We start from the raw sequence: 22,520 nt of genomic DNA on the forward strand, positions 1-22,520 counted from the left end.
AATCTCAATTAACGCGTTAAAGTCCCGGCCCTAATCCAAATGCATGTAGGAACTTCTGAAGACTTGTTGTCAACACACTGTCTGTCCGCTGTGTAGCTGAACACCCTGTCTGTCTGTCTGCTGTGTAGCTGAACACACTGTCTGTCTGCTGTGTAGCCGTCTGTCTGCTGTGTAGCTGAACACATTGTCTGCTGTGTAGTTCAGACATTTCCAGAGCCTGTTTCGGCTGTGATTGCACCGGCCGTCGTCAATTTTCCATATTTGGGGGTCAACAGTCATCAGCTTTGTGGATCGGTCAAAACGTATCTGATCCAATAAGTGGTAGCACGCACATTAGGACTCTATACTTTATAACAAAACAAGACTTGAACAGTTTGACCTGTGTGAGAAATGTTCCGCTGGACGGCACATCTTAACGGAGGACCAGGGAGAGACGGCCGTGCTGCAGTAGCAGTGGAGAACGAGGTGTTCTACTTTGGAGGACACGGTGATGACAACATGACTCAGATTGGCGTCAACGTGTTCAACACAGTGTCTTTATCCTGGAGGAAGTTGCCTCCGGTGACAACCGGACGAGGAGAGGTTCCCTCCAGGCGTCTTGGCCACAAAGCTGTGCTGATTGAAGATACAGTCTACCTCTGGGGCGGGTGGACTTTCCCAGATAAGTGCTACATGCTTTATGCATTTGATGTCGACGCCCACACATGGTTTAAACCCAGGGTTTCTGGGACCGTTCCAGTGGGGAGGAGGGGCCACTCAGCCTGTGTGTTGGGGAAGGACATGTTTATTCATGGAGGATGGACTACGGATGGACTGACAGGTAGATACATTGATGACATCTACAAGTTGGACACGAGCTCAATGGTCTGGTCTATGATTAACACCAGAGGAACTCAACCACCTGCTTCAGCAGCTCACTCTGCTACCATCATCGGGACAAAGATGTTTGTATTTGGAGGCAGTGTGTGGGGTCAGTGCCACAACAGCATCAGAGTGTTTGACACAGAGACCAACCTCTGGCTGATCACACCTTCTGCACAGCCTCGTCCAGAAGAACGTGGGTGTCATTCAGCCTTTACCTACAATGGAGAACTGTACATATATGGTGGTTCATGTACGGAAGGAAAGCTCAATGTTCTGTTGAAATTCAGTCCAGAGACCTTCTGCTGGAAGAAGATTGAGCCCAAGGGGATAGTCCTTTCCCCTTGGGCTCAATCTTCTTATTCGCCTCCAGATAGTATGTGCTGTTGCATGGTGGGAGATCGTGCCATCCTCTTTGGAGCAGAGTACACCCCTGATCACCTGTATGTCTTAGACTTCAGTCCTAGCCTCAAGACATTATGTAAGCTAGCAGTTATTCAGTACAGTCTGGATCAGTCTGAACTCCCACACGACATCAGGTGGGAACTGGCAGCCATGACTAGCAACAGCAACTGAAAAGAAACAGTCCACAAAACCAAAACAACGAATGAAACGGACAAAAAATATTTGACGCTGAGCATTTTACTGTGCAGTCTGCTTGCTGTCATTGGTGGAAAAAGTGCTCGATTGTTTTACTTAAGTAAAAGTAGCAATACTGCAATTTAGAACTACTTTGTTACAAGTAAAAGTACGGAATTGAAAATGTACTTGAGTAAAAGAGCAAAAGTATCGGCATCAAAATGTACTTAAGTATCGTGCAGAATGTGCCATTTCTCAAGTTCAAAATGTGTACAAAATCTATTAAATAGCAGATCTACAAGCTCACAATGTGTCGACGCATTGTGAGCTTGTAGATCGGCTATTTTCAAATGGCCGAAATGTATAGGGTTGAAGTGGTTAACACCATGAGGGCCCGGACCTATTTAATCCATTAATAAAATGTGCCCATCATTTATAGCGCCCGGACCACTTTTACCGGGGCACCGGCAGTTGTTGTGAATGTCTGTGTAGCAGCTAACAATAGCCACACCACTCTAGAGTCGATCGACAACAACGGGAGGTAAGAATAAATCTATCGCGACTAGCGACTGGACCGCGGAGCGCCGTCTAACAAAGGATCTTTTTTCATAATTAGACGGGATGATCGCGAGTTATGAACGTTTTAAGATTTTCGTTGTCGTCCGCTAAACAGGCAGGGAACATTTTCGATGACGTGTCACTGTTGTGCAACACCGAGGATTGGGCAACAAGCGCTCCTAGGCTGTGGAGCGATGCGACCGGTTTTGATATCATTAATCTCCGTCCTATTTATCAATCTCCGTCTCGGGCAACTTGACCGTGAACTTGAACTTGACGGTGATCTCTGTCTGGGGCCCTTAAACTGTTAATGTACAGTATGTTGTCTAATCAAAATCTCCAAAGTAACTAAAGTACAAATACCTCACAATTGTACTTACTGTAAGTACAGTACTTAAGTAAAAGTACTCAGTTACGTTGCACCACTGGCTGCCTGCACAACATGTCCCGCCTGGAGGGCCTTAGGGTGCACTCACACCTTTAATGCAATGCTCTGTGCTCGTTGGATCAATGCTGTGTTGTGTCATGGCCGCCCAATGCATTTCCAATGGAGGTCACATGGTTTGACACAACATAGGGGGAGGGGTCTGTTGTATGGCTTTCAGCTGTGTTTCAACTGCGCCCCTCCCCCTCATACAACACAATGTTGTGTCAAACCATGTGACCTCCATTGGAAATGCATTGGGCGGCCATGACACAACACAGCATTGATCCAACGAGCACAGAGCATTGCATTAACCGTGTGAGTGCACTCTTAGGCCTGACTCATACAGTCGCAACAGATTGATGTATGCTTGTTGTAAGAGATGTATAGCTGATGCAAGCTCGCAATGCATTTCCAATGGGAGTCACATGGTTTGACACAACATTTGTGTTGTATGAGGGGGAGGGGGGCAGTCGAAACACAGCCGAAAGCCATACAACAGCTTGTAGACAACACAAATGTTGTGTCAAACCATGTGACTCCCATTGGAAATGCATTGCGAGCTTGCATCAGCTATACATCTCATACAACAAGCATGCATCAATGTTGTATGCTAGATGCGAAGGTGTGAGTCGCCCCTTAGTGTGAACCCACAACGATGAGCACTTTCAAAGGAAGGAGCCGTACTCGTTTTGTTGTCGACGGTTATGTATAACAATCAATCCAGGAACATAATAATCAGCATAGAGACTTTCCTATATCCCATTTTGGGTGGGAACCCCTTTTGGTGTTAGCATTATGTTATGCTTTAGCTATTGAAAAATAGCAGATCTACAAGCTCATAGCGCGCCACCGAGTGGCGCGCTACGAGCTTGTAGGTCTGCTATTTTTGGAAAATCGAAGAACCACTGACATAGAAACATGGCTTTTTCAGAAAACTGTCAGGATGTAGAAGACATTTATAGAATCTGATCTCAGGTCAAAATGGGATATTGCTTTGCTGATGAGAGCGAGAGGGCATTGCCGGAGTGGGGTGTGAAATTGAACAGCGCTCGGATAATGACCGCGTGGATAGACTAAAGTGTGTCATCATATGCAGTTGTGTGAGTGTATTCGTGCTCGTGTTAACTGCCAATGGAAGATTGTGCGTGTGTACCAAGTGCCGAATAATAATAATAATGATACTAATGAATTGAATTGCATTTTTATAGCGCTTTTCCAAGTGCTCAAAGCGCTTTAATAATGCTATTGTTGAGATATGAACCTGCAGCTCCTGTCTGTCCGTCCGTCGCCCACGCCTCCATATATGGTCACGCCTCGTGACATCACACCTCCATACATGGTCACGCCTCGTGACATCACGTCTCCATACATGGTCACGTCTCGTGACATCACGTCTCCATATATGGCCGTGTCCATATATGAAGATCACGACACACGACACTCATCTAACCCTGGATAACCATACATGGTCACGCATCGTGACATCACGTCTCCATATATGACGATCACGACACTGACCTCATCTAACCCTGGATAGCCATACATGGAGAAGACTGGATCATCACCTGGATATGCATATAAGCCGGCCAGCAACTCTACATCTGAACTCAAACCTCAAAACCTTAGATCTCCATATATGGAGCTGACCTGTTCTGACATTCCATATGTTGATCCCTAACCCACCCGTCCTTCCTGTTCTGACATTCCATAATGTTGATCTGACCTCATTAAACCCTGTACACTCAAGACACGCTCCATATATGGCCAGTACAGAATTCATTCCATATGTTGATCTTGAATCCCCCCCCCATGCCACAGCGCCAGCGCTCGCCCAGCAGTCTGCCGTCACCCAGGCGGATGCGTGGACGCGACCTCGCCCTCAGGGCGTCTTACTAGTGATATGAGAGTGACACTATAAATCATCTGGGATATTAAAAGTGTTGTTTTTTCCTGGTTTGAAAGACAGCACAAGAGTAACGTGATGGCATTCTCTGAGCTTAAATGACTGTTGTAACTATTCTAGCCCATTTTGGGCGGGAACCCCTTTTGGTGTTAGCATTATGTTATGCTTTAGCTATTGAAAATTATCAGATCTACAAGCTCGTAGCGCGCCACTCGGTGGCGCGCTACGAGCTTGTAGATCTGATATTTTTGAAAAATCAAGCTTTTTCAGAAAACTGTCAGGATGTAGAAGACATTTTTAGAATCTGATCTCAGGTCAAAATGTGCTAGTCTGTTTGTCTGTCTGATATTGAGGAATTTGGGAGTTTTGGACAAAAGTACCGAATGGGCTAAACGAGTCTCCTCTGGCTGCCTTCAGGGGCAGATAAGAATGCAACAACAAGTCCGTTTTCAATCTTGCCAGCATGCAGCGTCACCTCGGGAACATCCAAGCAATGTCACCTCCACGATAATCTGATCTGGGCCCACAATGTAGACAAAACATTCACGCCAAAATATAATGTCTTTCTAGAAGGACATGCTCCATGAGAGAGAGCTACAACTGGGCCTGGGTCGTGGATCAGCGGTCCAGGCACCTTGGCTGGTAATCCAGTCTGGCAGTGTGCCGCGGGTTCGACTCCCGATCCCGACGGCCTTTACTGCATGTCTTCCCTCCCCATCTCTCTCCCCACTTCCTGTCAGCCTACTGTCTGTCCATCCATAAAATAAAGGCGAAAGCCACAAAAAAACATTAAAAAAAGGAAGCTACAACTGAAAGGCACAGAAAATCTGCACGTCCGTCCATCCGTCTGTCACTCAGTCTCTCTCTTTAGTCTTAGTCCTTTGATCAATTACAGTACACCGTTTTAGTGTAATCCTATTTTAGTCATCTGAAATTGTTTAGTCTTAGTCCTTTGATCAATTACAGTACACCATTTTAGTTTAATCCTATCTTAGTCATCTGAAATTGTTTAGTCTTAGTCGACTAAATGTCAAAATCTCAGTCTTTTAGTTTTAGTCTTAGATTTGACAGCGACACACACACACACACACACACACACACACACACACACACACACACACACACACACACACACACACACACACACACACACACACACACACACACACACACACACACACACACACACACACACACACACACACACACACACACACACACACACACACACACACACACACACACACACACACACACACACACCCCTACCTGCCACACTGTGACTCGTGGCGCACCACCACCCATGTATCTAGTATAATTACATCTGTTCTGATGTAATTACGTAGGACAAAACATCTTCCGTTCCTGCTTTAATTGCGATGTGGTCTCACAACGCCGCTCCTCGTTAACCATCGTCCTGATGCATGACCCCGGTGCCGCGCCAGGACATTTGGGGATATCAGAATGAGCAGCCAAAGCCCACCGAGCCAGTGATCATCGGTGGCGTCGTTAACCCACTCAGGACGGGGGGTGGGGGGGGAACCCCTTTTTGGTGTTATTATAAGCGTTATGGTATGCTTTAGATGTTGAAAAATAGCAGATCTACAAGCTCGTAGCGCGGCACCGAGTGAGCTTGTAGATCTGCTTGTAGATGAGCTTGTAGATGAGCTTGTAGATCTGCGATTTTTTGAAAAACCGGGGAAACTGTATAGCGCAAATCTTTGAATATATATTCTTTCAGAGGGAACGTTTTTAACTAAAATCTTTGCTTCTGTTGTTCCAGGGACAACATATTTTCAGATGGGGGGGTCGGCAGCCGAATACAGATAATTCTGGGGGTCCTTGACATGAAAAAGGTTGAGCACCAACTGACATAGAAACCAGAAAACTGTTTAGAAGCCTTTTTTTTAGGTCTAAATGGGTTAAGCAGTCCCCTGATGAACATAAAGTGCTTCAAAACGAAGCGTTTAGAATTCCGAAAGGGAACCCGGCGCTCCCTGCGATGCAGGGGCGACTCGTGGTGCAATTACTGTAGTCAGCATAATGACTGGTTGAAGCAAAACACGAATAAATAACGTTCTTTTTTTTTTTTTTGGCTTGAAGGAGAAACAACATTTTCAACCAGACAGAGGAGAGGAGGTCGACGACACTGCATCAAATACAGTGTTGAATGAACTCCATGCTGCGAACGAATCCTCAAAGACTACACTAGCGTTGTCCGACACTGTCGCTCTGAGAAAGAACGATTTCTAAAGGCCCTAATTACAGGCTTAATTATAAACTAATCCATTCGGGCCGTTCCTTTTTGGTTTGATGCCCTAAATCCCCAGAATTTCCCCAACACAAGACTTGTTTAACCCATTTTGGGCGGGAACCCCTTTTGGTGTTAGCATTATGTTATGCTTTAGCTATTGAAGAATAGCAGATCTACAAGCTCATAGTGCGGCACCGAGTGCCGCGCTATGAGCTTGTAGATCTGCTATTTTTGAAAAATCGTGAAAATGTGCCTCAAGTTTCAGTTTTAAACTCAAATCTTTGCTTCTGGGGGGGGGGGGGGGGGGGGGGGGGGTCCCTGGAACAACATATTTGGGGGGTCGGCGGCCAATTACATATAATTTGTGGGGTCCTTGACATGAAATATTGAGAACCACTGATATAGAAACATGAGTTTTTTCAGAAAAAAATACATTTTAAAAAATACATTATTTTTTTATCAGGCCTAAATGGGTTAATATCGTTTTATTCTGACAACAACATTAGCACAGAAGAGGCAGAACTAATAAGGACTTTTTTTCTGTCAGCCAAGCTGGTGTCAGTGTTGGGGGGGGGGGACCACAAAGGACCAGGACACTGACAACACAAAGAGCACTCATCAGCCCCCGAGACCTCAGAGTAATTAATTCTGTAAAGAAGCCAAATTCTGCCAGATTGTGGGGGGGGGGGGTTCAAGTAAAACGTTGGGGCAATGTTGGAATGTGCCTTTATCCCGTTTAGACCTGAGGACGATTCTACAAAATGTCCTCTAAATCCTGACAGTTTTCTGAAAAACCTATGTTTCTATGTCAGTGGTTCTAAAAAAAATCACACCCATGTGAACTGAGTGGTGCAACTCCCCTCTCCCCTCTCCCCCCCCCCCCTCTCTCTCTCATTAGCAGGCAACAGTGCAGCACTATCTCTCTCTCTTTGTTTCTGGCACAACAGCGCCACTTTTGCCCCTACTGGTACTCATAGTCACAGTCACATACAGTAGGTGGGTTAACACAGTCACATAGGTGGGTTAACACGGACATTGCTGTTCCACTCAAAAATGTCATGTCAAGTACCCCCAAGATTATATGTAATTTGCCACCGACCTTCTGAAAATATGTTCTTCCAGGACCCCCCCAGAAGCAAAGATATGAGTTAAAAACGATTTTTCAAAAATAGCAGACCTACAAGCACTCGCGCTACGAGCTTGTAGATCTGCTATTTTTTCAATAGCTAAAGTGTATGTATAACATAATGCTTTTAAAACACCAAAAGGGGTTCCCGCCCAGAATGGGTTATTCCATCTGGACATTGAATAGTGACAGTGCATGCTGTACCTATTCAAAAGGCTCAATAACTTGGGCTCCCAAGACAACCCCAGCGAGCAGCAACGTTGTAGCCTTTCATTTTGCAAGGAAGCACACACTGTGGTATAAAGCTTTGTCCTTCTCCCTCTATCCGGGAGCACAGAGGAGCAGATTATGGATGTTCAAAGCTGGCACATCTGCTCCGGTCCACAATGGGACTGGACCATTTTTAAGGTTACAAAACAAGAGAATGCAAATGTACTTCCACACATCTCGCTGAATTCTTTCACTATAAGAAAGGACCTGACAGGCAGTCGAGTGGTTAGGGGGAGCGCACGTACCACTATAGGCGCTGATATATACGACAGCACACGTCCCTGATTCCAATCGCGGCCGGCCAGACCATTAACGCTGCATGTCACTCCCCTACTCTATCTCCGTTTCATGTCTCTCTCTCTCCACTGTGACTTTCAATAAAAGGCTCGGACAAAAAAAAGCTTACATTTTTAAGTTATAATTAACAGAAAATAAAAAAAGGGTAGACCTGGCAGAACCGTACAAAACTTGTTGAATTAAGCAATATTACACGAGAGGGTGTGGTTTAACGTGATTATTGCCACGACAGTGATGCGGTAAGGAACGAGATGAAGTGGCAATAATCACGTTAAACCACACCCTCAAGTGTAATATTGCAATTATACAACAGTTACCCTTAAAACTAAGAAAATCGCTGAAAATATATATATTTTTAATGACAGATGTAGTCACTACGACCACAGATGTCCCAAGAAACTAGCTAGCCTAGCCACCGAGTTTGCTAGCGCTCTGGGAAAACAGAGCAGCTGAATTCATTGTTTTGATTAGGTGGTGAATGGTGCTGGTTTGATCCACGGCTAGAAGCCGTTTCAACCAATCAGATTGCTTCCTCGAAACGACCTGTTGTATAATACAATATATTAATAACCCGAGTCACATTAATTGTCACAATGCCAACCCACTCTTGACAAAAAGTCTGTGACGAAGGAAAGAGGAGAGGAAGAATCATTTTTGATTCGACACCACCTGCGCACCTGTCAAACGACAGTCTATTTCATGTGTGCCAACTTTACGCTTGAAACGTGCTTCGCTAGAGCAACCACCGCAATGAAAAATGCATTATGGGGTGACCCGATAGCCAAGTGGTAATTTAGGGCAGCATATCACATGGGCCAAACACGGCCTGATCAGCGAGATCCCAGCCAGGCGGGATCATTTGCTGCTTATAATTCCGCTACACACACACACACACACACACTCTCTCTCTCTCTCTCTCTCTCCATCTCTCTCCTGTTCCTGTCTCTCTCAAATGAAGACTCAAAATCACACCTGTGTGAAGTGAGTGGTGCAACTCCGTGTGGGGGTCCCCAGGGGGTCCCCGGAACTTTCAGACCCACAGGAACGAACCCAGGGTGCCGGCCCCAGAAACGGTCGAGAAATGACAGAGTTACCGTGTGGGGGTCCCCGGGGGGTCCCCGGAACATCCAGACCCCCAGGAATGAGCCCAGGGGGTCGGGCCGGTTCCGGCGAGCCGCCGCGCCTCCGAAACGGAGAGAGTGACAGAGTTACCATGTGGGGGTCCCTCTACTGTACTGTACTGTATTTTACTGTCACTGTACTGTACTGTCACACCCAGAATAATATATCATATGAATCATATATACAGTTAATGTGTGTGTGTTGGCTCCACCAACAGTGACACTTGAAAACCAACCAAACGCTATTTTCGTGCTCGGACAGACACAGCCAGCCAGAGACACACCAAGCTCCGTATAGGAAGAGGTTTGCACCACTCAAAAGAAATGCTCCAAACATAACTTTAAAAAAAGAAAATAAATGCATCACGTCTTACTGAAACGCAAAGACACTCATCCAGTCAGCCGTTAAGCTTTGATGCCTCATTTATGATTGGCAGCCATCATTCCCTATTATTATCTTTTCCCTTTCAACGGTTTATTATGCTTATTAACATGGTCCTTTCAACTAAGTTTCCTTTGCAACAAAAGGCCCTAAAGTGAATGTGTCATATAAACACCTTTGTGATGGTAATGGCTAATGGGGTTCTTCTCAGAGGTTAATCGAAGGCATTGTTCTGCCAGGGTTGAAAAGATGTGAAAGGCAAACTGATTGATAGTGTTCTGGAGGGCGTAGTAGACGAGGAGAAAAAAAAACAGAATACGAAAAACTATCTTTTCAGTCAATGCTTCCTCCTTGATACAGGAAGTGATTTATTTTGACAGCAACCTCATTGGGGTTTATTTAAGCCAAATGAAAAAAAGTCTTTGTTGTTCCGAGTTCGCTCTGTGAATGCGTCGAGGAATTATAGGAAGAGAAGAGACCGAAGAAGACAAAGGAGAGAGAGAGAAGGAGTGGCTGAAAAGATAGAGTGCGGGACAAGAGGGGGAAATGACAACATACTAAACGTGTGAAAATGTGGAAACGGAGAGAATGTTAGCCCGTGAGCGAGCGAGAGAGCCGGCTTGGCTGACAGCCTATGTTGGGTTAGTTTCGACCACACTTACGAGAGAAACGTACCAGGGGCCAGGTCTATAATTAGAAAACACAGTCCCCTCTAATCCTCAGCTGAATGATTTAAGCAGTCCAATACAGCCAAGAATTGACAACCCGACAGGCCCTGGCGGTTTCGGTGTGGGTTTTTCCCACACATTCCCACGCACCAGGAGGGCCGCATGCATGGGCCGTGCAAGACGAGTTCTAGCTTTTGGAGGTGAGGTTCAAGCAAGGTGGTGGGGGTGTTCGCTGTGTATATCCGACACGATCGAACGCTGACAAATCCCTGACTGTACTGGGGTTTTTGGAAAGGTTCAAAGTAGTAGTAGTAGTCGAGTTCACTACGGACATCTGAGAAGTTGATCTAATATATTCTCTTTGGCTCAAACTCGTCTTCTTAAAGCGGGAAGACCGTTATCGTCATTATTTTTTATTCTTCGCTATTGAGGTGTATCACTTAGCACAACGGACTCGGGTCGAGCAGACATGAAAGTGGGCTTCTAGGATAGATCGGGAAAGGATGATCATTATCCAAAACAAAGGTTCTTTCTTTCTCTCCAGATAAACAATCCTTATCTCCCCCCTCAGCCTCATACATGACTGTTTAGAGACTCGGGCAATATATTTACCGGTATAGCCCACTATCAGAGGTATAGAGGCAACAAATACTGTTTGTCGCACGCACGCACGCACGCACGCACGCACGCACGCACGCACGCACGCACGCACGCACGCACGCACGCACGCACGCACGCAGAGCTCCACATCGTCTGATGTAGAGCAATTAGGTGGGAGTGCGTGACAACGTTTTAAGTACAGGGTCCTGTGGCTTCCAAGTGTAGGTCTACAATCAACAACTGTTTAGCCAGTTCCGACTGTGTGTGAACACAAACTCTTAAACCTCGAAAACCACAAACCCTACGTCGGGGCTGGACGAACGGCTGCTTGAATGTGTCTAAAGTGGAAGTTACAACATTCCACGGGCATGAAAAAAAACCCTGTTGTCACAAAAAGACAGCTTTCGGGGGAAGTATACACACAATGGAACGTTGTAATGGGTCACTTTTCAGCTATAGTTGGTTACTAGGCTTTTCCTCCTTGTAGGATGAGAAAAGGCTGGGAACAAGGTTACCTAAACTCTGTATACTCCGTTGACCCCCAGGGGCAATAGGTCCCCTTTCCTTTTTGAATGGCGCTATAGGCTAGCCCCTCCAATGGCATGGCTTCCCCCAAACTATAGGTCATGTGGTCAGCCAAGTCTATGGACGCTTAACCCATAGGCCTGACGTCGAAATTTAAAAAAAAAAAAATCCAGAAAAAAACTCGTGTTTCTATATCAGTGGACCCCAAGAATTATCTGTATTTGGCCACTGACCCCCATCTGAAAATAACCCCTCAAAAATAACCGGTTGCCAGCCAAGTCTATCAGGACTTTCATGTTTGTTTAGGGCAGTAAATGGAAACGTATAAGACGTAATCTGGCGGATAAAAATCACAACGTACTGTATGACGATGCAATGCATTGTGAGCTTGTGGTGGAACTCCAATTTGGAGCTGAATGTTTGTCCCCAGAGTATAGGGACGCTAGGGTTAGTGTGGTTAAGTGCAGGGCCATGATGTGGCTTCAAATGTAGACATCAGCAACATGTTTAACCAGCCCTGTGTCCTGCTGCAGTGCACACACACAAACCAGACCAAAAAGCTTTGAGGTCACAGTATTTGAAGGCTGATTTATATGTTTTCATAGCCCTCCTCCCTTTCGGCTAGTCAGCAGCAGCAGCTTGGTCCATTGCGGAGGCTCGTTGACGACAGCTAATCATTAGCCAGTTAGCCCCCGTTACGATACGGCCTGAGATCCCCCCCGGCCGGGGTGATAAAGAACCAAACGACCCAAGGCTCACAGCTTAATGATCCAAAGATCAGCACAGTATTTACGGGGCTCAGTGTCTCCAGCATGGCCCCTGAACAAAAGCCCCCCCCCCCCCCCTCCCCCTCCCTCTCTTTCTTCATCTTCCTCGGTAGAGGAATTGAGTTCATAAAACTAAGGGGAAACAACGTTACGGGAGTAATGAAATCTCCCCACGGGCCCTCCTTGCAGAGAGGGAAAGGGAAAATAAAATGAAGAAGCCATCAATCGCAGAAGGTAAAGCCTCCAGTTGATTAGATGATAAATACTGGCGACGCGCCAGGGAACAAATGTTCTGCTGCACTCGTGGTATTTACGGAGTGCGTGTGTGCGCGTGTGTGCGTGCGTGCGTGTGTGTGTGTGTGCGTGCGTGCGTGCAATACCTTTGCCTGTGCCTTTATTATTTATGTTTCTCCGGGGAGTTTAAGGTTGCAGAGCGATGCGAGGACGTGAGTATCAGCGCCGGTGTCGAACCGTACATCAAGTATGACCAATAAAACATTTTAGACGAGACCTTGAATCCTATACAAAACATTTACACGTTATATAAATTGTCTTGGAAATCTTTCTATATGTGGTGCAGCAAAACCTCTGTATTGGTTGGAAAAATCCTAACAAATGAAAGAAAGAAGAAAACTTTACTATTGAGAGCTCTGTCACTCAATAGCGGGGGGACAAAAGGAGGCGTGGACTTAACTGCAAGGTCCAGTCATCTCAGTTGACCCCCATAACCACTGGAGCAGTAACCGATGCAGGGGCCGGGCAAACACTTTGCACCCACAATAGGCCTATCTCACAGAATTTCCCCGCCCCCTTAATACGCCCCCTTTCGGGGCTAGTGGTGATAGCGTGACGTCACTCCATAGACGCTACATGTTAACAGAGGTAATTTAAGAAGTCTACAACTTTTGTTTTCTCAAGGTAAGGTTTGTTCTATCTGTTCGAGCTGATTTACCATCTTGTTTGCTTCATAATAATATTGGTCTGTCACATTTTTACATTAGGAAATGTACTTAGATTCTCCAGAGAAAAGAACGTGTAAATGCTAATGTTAAATGACACCACTATCTACCGGAAGGGGGCGTGGAAAGGGGGCTGTGAGATAGGCCTATTCTGTATTATGCTCCCTGAACAATGCTACCTACTCACATTGCCCCTATAGGTATAGAGCGTCGCAGTCCCGCCCCCCTACCATGGACCAGGAAATGAATCCCAATGCATTTTTCCCATAGACATTTCTTAAAGTATTTATTTAAAGACGGTTACGCCGCGGACAAAGCCAACTCGAGTCGTGACAACTCATGACAACACAAACAATATTTTGGACCAAACAAATAATTACAAAGAAGAAAAACAACAAAAAAGTGCCGTTCTTTTCTTCCTTCTAATTATTTTTTCGGCCCCAAAAATCAGCTCTATAGGTATAGAGCATCGCAGTCCCACCCCCTACCAGGGCCCAGGAAATGATTCCCTGTTCATTTTACTCAGACATTTCAAAAATGATTATTATTTAAAGACGTTTACGCCGCGGACAAAGCCAACTCTTGTCGTGACAATAAGAAACACAATGTTTTGGGCCGAACAAATAATTAGAAAGAGGAAGACAACGGCAGGTTACGACACTTTTGAACCAAATAAATAATTACAAAGAAGAAAAACAACAAAACATTTTTTCTTCTTTGTAATTATTTCTTTGGTTCAAAATATTGTGTTTGTTGTCATGATTTGTCACGACTCGAGTTGGCTTCGTGCAACGCTTAAAAAGGTCTTTAAATAAATACTTTTTGAAATGTCTATGGGAAAAATGCATTGCGGATTCATTTCCTGGGCCTGGCGTCGTCATGAAAGGGGGCGGGACTGCGACGCTCTATAACAACACAGGAAAGGCTTACGTCTGATTTCAACTTAGCTGTGCACTCGTGTCGTGCACTCGCTGGAAAATAGCAGATCTACAAGCGCAACATGTTATGAGCTTAGCAGAGTGTGGCTATTTTCTGTGCGTGACATAATAATGTGCAACCAAATATAACTCAGTCTTTGCAGAAGGGAGATCCAACCGTGCCTCTATAGCCTATAGAGCGCCGCAGTCCCGCCTCCTACCATGGACCAGGAAATGAATCCCAATGCATTTTTCCCATAGACATTTCAAAAAGTATTTATTTAAAGACGGTTACGCCGCGGACAAACCCAACTCGAGTCGTGACAACTCATGACAACACAAACAATATTTTGGACCAAACAAATAATTACAAAGAAGAAAAACAACAAAAAAGAGTGTTGTAACCTGCCGTTTTTTTCTTCTTTCTAATTATTTGTTCGGCCCAAAAAAGTGTGTTTGTTGTCATGATTTGTCACGACTCCAGTTGGCTTTGTCCGTGGCGTAAACGTCTTTAAATAAATACTTTCTGAAATGTCTATGAGGAAAATGAACGGAGAATAATTTCCTGGTCCATGGTAGGGGGCGGGACTGCGACGCTCTATTATGGCAGGCCAGTCTGGTGCATCTCAGAGGCAGCCTCTAGCCCAGGGGTTCCCAAACTGTGGTGCGTGCACCCCTTGTGGTGCGCGAAACGCCTTCTAGGGGGTGCGTGACATGAAAAGGGTGATGGCGCTTTTATGGTGTTATTTAGCACAAACGGCAAAATCCAGTAAACCACTGTTGTAAGGAGATCAGTGGCGTGCACAGACATTTAGAGGGGCAGGTGCTCAAGTGAAAAAAGGGCACCTTGTGCAGCGTGTGGAACCGGCCGGTTGCCTTATAGTGAGATTTATAGATTTTGGGGCCTAAATAATATATTAGAAGCTTTTTTTTATATAAAGAATTGATCAATGTCACCATGGTAGACATACTGTACAGTGTACACTGTACCAAAAAAAATAAAAAGTTATTATTTATTTTTTCAAAAGGGCACATTGCCAAAAGGGCAGGGGGTGCTCTAGCACGCCCTAGTGTCTATCTGTGCACGCCACTGAAGGAGATGTATAGAGCAGCTGTGGGAGTATACAGCAGCTGCGTGTCTCTCAGTGCAGTGACATTCTGTGATTATTTGCCATAATCAATTAGAAGAATTATCATTTTCAGCCAAATGCAACGAGACTATACATAGGCTAGAAGAGTCTAGCCTGTGTTGCCGAAATAGGGGGTTAATTTACCCATTGTGCGTAGAGAAAATAATTCAACGTCTCAGTGAACAGCATGCGGAAGTGGAACAACTGAGCTACAGCCTTACAATGACTATACCACAATGTTCACCCGCCCTCCATCAGTGGGTCTCATCAATCAGATCCAAAAGGCGTTTTAGCGAAACCCGAGTTTGTTGCTCAAACTAAGCCGGATGCAGGGGCTATATGGCGGCCGATGACATCTTCTTTCTCAGGCATGTCACATGAGGCATGGGCCAGCATCTGAGATGCGGTTTGTTTTTCTCTTTTTTTGACTCATCTTAGCCCATTCTGGACGGGAGGAACCCCTTTTGGTGTTTTAAAGCATTATGTTATACTTTAGCTATTGAAAAATAGCAGATCTACAAGCTCATATCGCGGCACCGAGTGCCGCGCTACGAGCTTGTAGGTCTGCTATTTATTTATTTTTAATCGTGAAAATGCGGCACAAATCTTTGAATATATAATTCTTTCAGAGCGAACGTTTTTTAACTCAAATCTTTGCTTCTGGGGGTGGTGTCCCTGGAACAACATATTTTCAGATGGGGGGGGGGGGGGGTCGGCAGCCATTACAATACATTTTTGGGGGTCCTTGACATGAAATATTGAGCACCACTGATACAGAAACATAGGTATTTCAGAAAACTTTAGAAGACATTTTTTAAATTTCGACGTCGGGCCTAAGTGGGTTAGAAGAAGACCCTCTCCTCCTCCTCCTCCTCCGTCCCCACCCCCTCCCCATACACCCCCCAGCCATGCAAGGCAGTGTGTGGTGTTGGTGTGAATGCCTCCTCTGTGAGTCCGGCCAAGGATCTGCCAGTAGGCCCCTCTCCCTTTGTGCGCTGAATGGGCATAGCTCAGCCACGTTTTTTAAAGGCACCCTAATGTACCGTGGCAAGGACCACAAAGGCGGCGTGGTAATTTGCCAGGGATAATGACGCTCCCTTTAATTCGGCCCTAGGGGCCACGAAACCCAAACGCTTTAAAGCGAAGCCCCCCCCCACCCCCCCCCCCCCCCCCCCTACCCACCATCCAGGGATGAGTCCCATGTCCTTGTTTTAAAAGGTCTCTCTCTCTCTCTCTCTCTCTCTCTTGCACACATGCACGCACGCACACACGCACTCTCTCATTTGGGTTGAAAGGGTCGTGTTTTCTCTTCCGGCTTTATTGTCATCCTCGACCAAATATCAGCAAACAGCAGCGACGCAAGAGCGAGAGGGGAGAGGGGAGAGGACATGCCGGCCGTGACTGGAGGCCCCCCCTGCTCTCCTTCCAGGAGCAAACCCGACCAATAAGGCAAACACATTACACAAGCACAGTCCTCTTTAAAATGAGCTGGCGGAAGAAGGAAGGTCCTGGCTGCACCGTCCAACACTCCAACCACACATATTAGGGACGGGGGGGGGGGGGGGGGGACACATTTAGGCCACGAATTTGAATCGAGGCAAAGTATAAGTGAAAGAAGAGGTGGACCCGCTGCGGGGAGGGAGGGAGGGGAATAGAGCAACAGAATAGTATAACCCATTCTGACCTGAGATCAGATTCTAAAAATGTCTTCTACATCCTGACAGTTTTCTGAAAAAGCTATGTTTCTATGTCAGTCGTTCTTCGATTTTTCAAAAATTGCAGACCTACAAGCTCGTAGCGCGCCACTCGGTGGCGCGCTACGAGCTTGTAGATCTGCTATTTTTCAATAGCTAAAGCATAACATAATGCTAACACCAAAAGGGGTTCCCGTGTGAATGGGTTAAACCAATGCCATCCATGCAGGGCTCGTCTGGCCTGCGGGGATATAAGATATACACACACTGACATGTACAATATACCCCCTCCTCATTGCATGTACTGTATAACACAACTGTCCTATGGCTTTCGTGATAAATTGGCTTCTCTGTGGCTCTCTCTTGGGAGTTTGTATAGCCTTTGCAGTGAACAGCAGTTGTTAGACTAAGCTAAGTGTGCATTCGTTCCGGCTGTGTGCAGTGCATACCGTATTTTCGTTCTAACCCATTTCGGGCGGGAAACCCCCTTTGGTGTTTTTTAAGTATTATGTTATGCTTTAGCTGTTGAAAAATAGCAGACCTACAAGCTCGTAGCGCAGCACTCGGTGCCGTGCTACGAGCTTGTAGGTCTGCTATTTTTTTTAAATCGTGAAAATGTGGCGCACATTTGGAATATATATTCTTTCAGATCGAACATTTTTAACTCAAATCTTTGCTTCTGGGGAGGTCCTTGGAACAACATATTTTGAGATGGGGGTTGGAAGCCAATTACATATATTTTTGGGGGTCCTTGACATGAAAATATTTGAGCACCACTGACAGAAACATGGGTTTTTCAGAAAAAAAAAACTAGAATCGTCGTCAGGTTTAAATGGGTTAACACTCAGCGGTGATATTTGTATTCATTTTGTTTTTCTGAGTGCATTTTAAAAGTTAACACCGTACTGCTTCCTTCCTTGCATAACAACGAAACAGACTGAGGAAAGTGGGATTTGCTCCAATTACAAAGCCCAACATCACATAGATACTGCAGTGTGCGTCTCACAATCCATCCAGGCAGCTCATTATGGACTGTCTGTGTCTTGTGGGGTTGCATTGGAAACTTTTTAACCCGTTTAGACCTGGGAACGAGATTCTACAAATAAAGGTAATAGAGCATGCACCTCCACTCTAGCCCAGGTGCTGGACAAGAGGAAAAAATTGAGTAATCTATCCATTCCTGAAGAAGATCCTAGTGATCGAAACGTTGTATAAATAAACCAGTGGAGCTGAGTTTTTCATACCGGTGTTGCGGACTCTATTTTTTCCCAACGATTCTACAAATGTCTTCTAAATCATGACAGTTTTCTGAAAAACCTGTTTCTACGTCAGTGGTTCTCAAACATTTTCATGTCAAGGACCCCCAACAATATGATGTAATTGGCCACCGACCCCCATCTGAAAATATGTTGTTCCAGGAACCCTCCCCGAAGCAAAGATTTGAGTTAAAAACATTCGCTCTGAAAGAATACATATTCAAAGATTTGCGCCACATTTTCACGATTTTCCAAAAATAGCAGACCTACAAGCTCGTAGCGCGGCACTCTGTGCCGCGCTACGAGCTTGTAGATCTGCTATTTTTCAACAGCTAAAGCATAACATAATGCTTAAAAACACCAAAAGGGTGTTCCCGCCCAAAACGGGTTAAAGGGTAGAACGATACTAGAATCCAGCGCGAAAAAAAAGGGTTGTGATCCTATTGATCTGCACAAGCTCAGTGTCTCCTGTTTGTTATAAAGGCGGAGGCGATATAGCAGCAGGTAGACTCGACATGACGACATCACAAACGATCTGAGCAACCATTACACCACAGAGGACCCAATTAGGGAATGGGATGTTTCTTCACTGAAACGATTCACAGAGAGAGAGAGAGAGAGAGAGAGAGAGAGAGAGAGAGCGAGAGAGAGAGCGAGAGAGACAGACAGACAGACAGACAGACAGACAGACAGACAGACAGACAGACAGACAGACAGACAGACAGACAGACAGACAGACAGACAGACAGACAGACAGACAGACAGAGAGAAAGAGACACAGACAGAGACACAGACAGAGACAGAGAGAGATAGACAGACAGAGAGAGACACCGACAGAGACAGACAGACACCGACAGAGAGAGAGAGACAGAGAGACACCGACAGAGAGAGCACTGCAGGGGTAAATAAACGCCTCCAATAGCAGCCTGTATGAAAGAAGAATCTCTCCCACACACACACACACACACACACACACACACACACACACACACACACACACACACACACACACACACACACACACACACACACACACACACACACACACACACACACACACACACACACACACACACACACACACACACACAGTCTTCCTCCTCTTCCTCCTGTTTTTGTCCCCACTCACTCACTCCTCCTCGTCGTCTCTGTTGCCACAATTGTGCTGCTTTTCAAATTCACTTCTACTCTCAGTCAGAATAAAAGGCTTCCTACACATAAAAGGCTGCCTCACTTTTTACTACAGGGGCCACAGAGTGAAGGGGGAATAGATGGAGAGAGAGAGAGAGAGAGGGGGGTGTTTAACAGATGTATAGCGTATGTAGGACCAGCAGGATATTTGAAGAACGGTTTCAAAACAAACGAGAGAGAGAGAGAGGGGGGGAAAAAAGTCATGTGTTAAAGCAGTGAAAAGAAGAGAAAAGTGTGGTGGAGTACTGTGGACGTTATGGAACTTTATCATAGTACATTGTGTAGCAAAAGTAGAAATACGGGAGGGGGGGGGCTTGAATCGAAAGGATTTAAACACTTTCATCCTGAACCATGCATGGTGTCCTTATTATGGGGTATTTTTTTTTTAATATACATTTTCCAAAATAGTGGAAAATAGACAATGGAAAAGCTCACATGGCAGTGGTTAAAACAAGTTAAATGGTAAACGGTGCATTTATATAGCGCCTTTATCCAAGGCGCTTTACATAGATTGTGCATTACATTCACCCATTCATACACCGATGGCGGCGGAAACCATGCAAGGCACCAACCTGCACATCAGGAGCAACTAGAAAAAGTGCCCTTCTGGGCACAGGTCTCCACCAGGAGGATAGGAGTGTGTGTGATGTTTGGCAAAATGTTTAGGAGCAATATAAACGTGTGTGTGTGTGTGTGTGTGACGCGGCTTGGCCTGTTGTAGCGCCACCATGAGGCTGATTTGAAAACTGTCAAGTGGCATTTCTTCCAAAGCCTAGTGGGAATATGCATGCACAGTTTCACCACAATCGGACGCTACGTTGAGTAGTTGTGGCGATTTGTACAAAGCGGGTAGAAAGCGGGCTACTCCTGAAAAGTTTAGAAGCCAATCGTAGCCAATGAGGGTGGATTATGAGAGCATGTGTACCGATTTGCGTGAAATTTGGATAAAATCTGAAGGAGTAATATTAGAAAATGTGTTTTACATATGTAGGCCTCCTGGTGGCGCTATAAAGAGCAGATGTGAAAAATTCCAGGCAAAGGTTTTTCCTTGAGTTATCCACAGATCCGTGCAGTTAGAGGTAAAAACACTTTTCGGCCAGTTATAGCGCCACCATGAGGCTGAGTTGAAAAGGCATTTCCTCCTCGGCCTAGTGGGAATGTGCGTGCACACTTTCACGGAAATCACACGATGTGTTCATGATTTGCAGCATTTTGTTTGAAACTGAGCACTCCTGCGAACTTTGGAAGCCAATCTTAGCCAATCAGGATGGAGTCTGAGAAATCTGAAAGACCCGTTTCGTTGAATGGCTCTAGAGAGATTGTGTACCAATTTGCGTGATTTTTGGACAAAATCTGTAGGTGTACTGTCCAAAAACTTGTTTTGCACAAAGCGGCCTCCTGGTGGCGCTATAACAGGCCGTTCTGGAAATTTTGGGGCAGAGGTTCATCGTTGGCATCCAGGGAGTGTGTGTGCAAAATTTGGCATCGACCGGGTTAACGGTGCCGGAGATTAGCTGTTCACAGACGGAAGGACGGACGGACACACACACACACACGGACGGACGGACGGAGTGCAAAACATACTCTCTCCCCATGCCTTCGGCCTGGTGGAGACAATTAGGGTTAATTCAGAGTCTTGCTCAAGGACACTTCGACACTAACTCTGGGGGAGCCCACAGGGTTCGAACTGGCAACCTTGCGGTGACCATCCAGCCACTCTACCCCTGAGCCACCGTCGCCGTTAGCGTATGCAAGGAAACAGGAAGTGAGTACTCACCACCTAGTAGGCATCACTGGCCCAGCATCCTCTGGTTGCAAGGATGGGCCTGACGACGACAACGCCTATCCCTTTAAACACTGCTTCTGGAGAGAGAGAGACAGAGAGAGAGAGAGTTTTCATTTAGTTTTAGTCACATTAGACACAAGAGTTTAGCCGACTAAATCTACAGTTGATTCAGTCGACTGAAAAGTATTGTGGCGGGCCTCGATGTCGTCGTAATGACTGTTTTTACACTTGCTGAAAATAGCCGATCTACAAGCCCACAACGCGTCGCAGCTATTTTCACCATGCAACCCAACCCATTTTACACCCAAAGTGTAAAATGACTTATATTGGATCTCTTTGTCCACTAGTCCCTTCCAAACATTTTAGTCTAGTTTTTATTTGTTGACGGAATTGTCAATATATTTAGTCTTAGTTTTCCCTCTTATTTAGTGTCCATTTAGTTTATGTCAGTGAAAAAAGGTAGTCGACGACGAACATTTTTCGTCATAGTTTGACCAAATCAACACAGAGAGAGAGAGAGAGGGGGGGGGGGGGGGGGGGGGAGTCTTTCACTGTTGTTGGTCTTCTCACCATAAGTGGTGTGTGTGTGTGTGTGTGTGTGTGTGTGAGTGTGAGTGTGTGTGTGTGTGTGTGTGAGTGCCACAAAGAGCTGCTCCCACTCTCGTAAACAAACCGCCAAACTTTTCAATGGCGAGTGCAGGAGGGCGGCGCAGGAATGGCCTACAAACCAGTGTGGACAAAGTAACCACAATTTAAAGGACAACCAAGGTTTTTCAACCAAGGTTCACGTTTTAGGTTATTAGAGAAAGTAAAAGAGGTTGCATGCTTTCTTTCGTTTTAATGATTTTAGCTATTTTTGACATGATGGGTGGGGGCATTCGAACAAAGTGGCTAAATACATGTTTAGCCACTTGTTCGAGCCTTTTTGAGGCCTGAAAAGATTTATAAAATAATATTTTGAAAATAACAGATCGCGATGCAACTGCTTGTAGATCAGCCATTTTCAAATAGCCAAAGTTTAACTAACTAATATAGAAAAGTATACTCAGAAAAGTACCTCAGAATTGTACTAAAGTACAGTACTTGAGTACATGTACTTAGTTACTTTCCACCACTGCCTATATACAGTAATATAAAGCAACCCTTCATGGAGCTGGGGAGGAGGAAGACAGAGAGAGAGAGAGAGAGAGAGAGAGAGAGAGAGAGAGAGAGGAGGTAACAGTCGAACCCCCCACCACTAAAACTCCAC

At 45.5% G+C, this 22,520-nt stretch overlaps 1 protein-coding gene across 1 annotated transcript in view; it reads right to left on the reverse strand.

Moving 5' to 3' along the window:
* The window catches only part of sema5ba (sema domain, seven thrombospondin repeats (type 1 and type 1-like), transmembrane domain (TM) and short cytoplasmic domain, (semaphorin) 5Ba), a 227,296-nt gene that overhangs the window by 146,280 nt on the left and 58,496 nt on the right, over window positions 1–22,520 (reverse strand). The window contains exon 2 of the mRNA XM_079518685.1: window positions 21,263–21,348. The gene's annotated coding sequence lies outside the window, so the exon portion shown is untranslated. The remainder of the gene's footprint in view (window positions 1–21,262; window positions 21,349–22,520) is intronic.

The sequence above is a fragment of the Electrona antarctica genome, assembly GCF_951216825.1.
Source record: "Electrona antarctica genome assembly, chromosome: 13".
Taxonomy (NCBI): domain Eukaryota; kingdom Metazoa; phylum Chordata; class Actinopteri; order Myctophiformes; family Myctophidae; genus Electrona; species Electrona antarctica.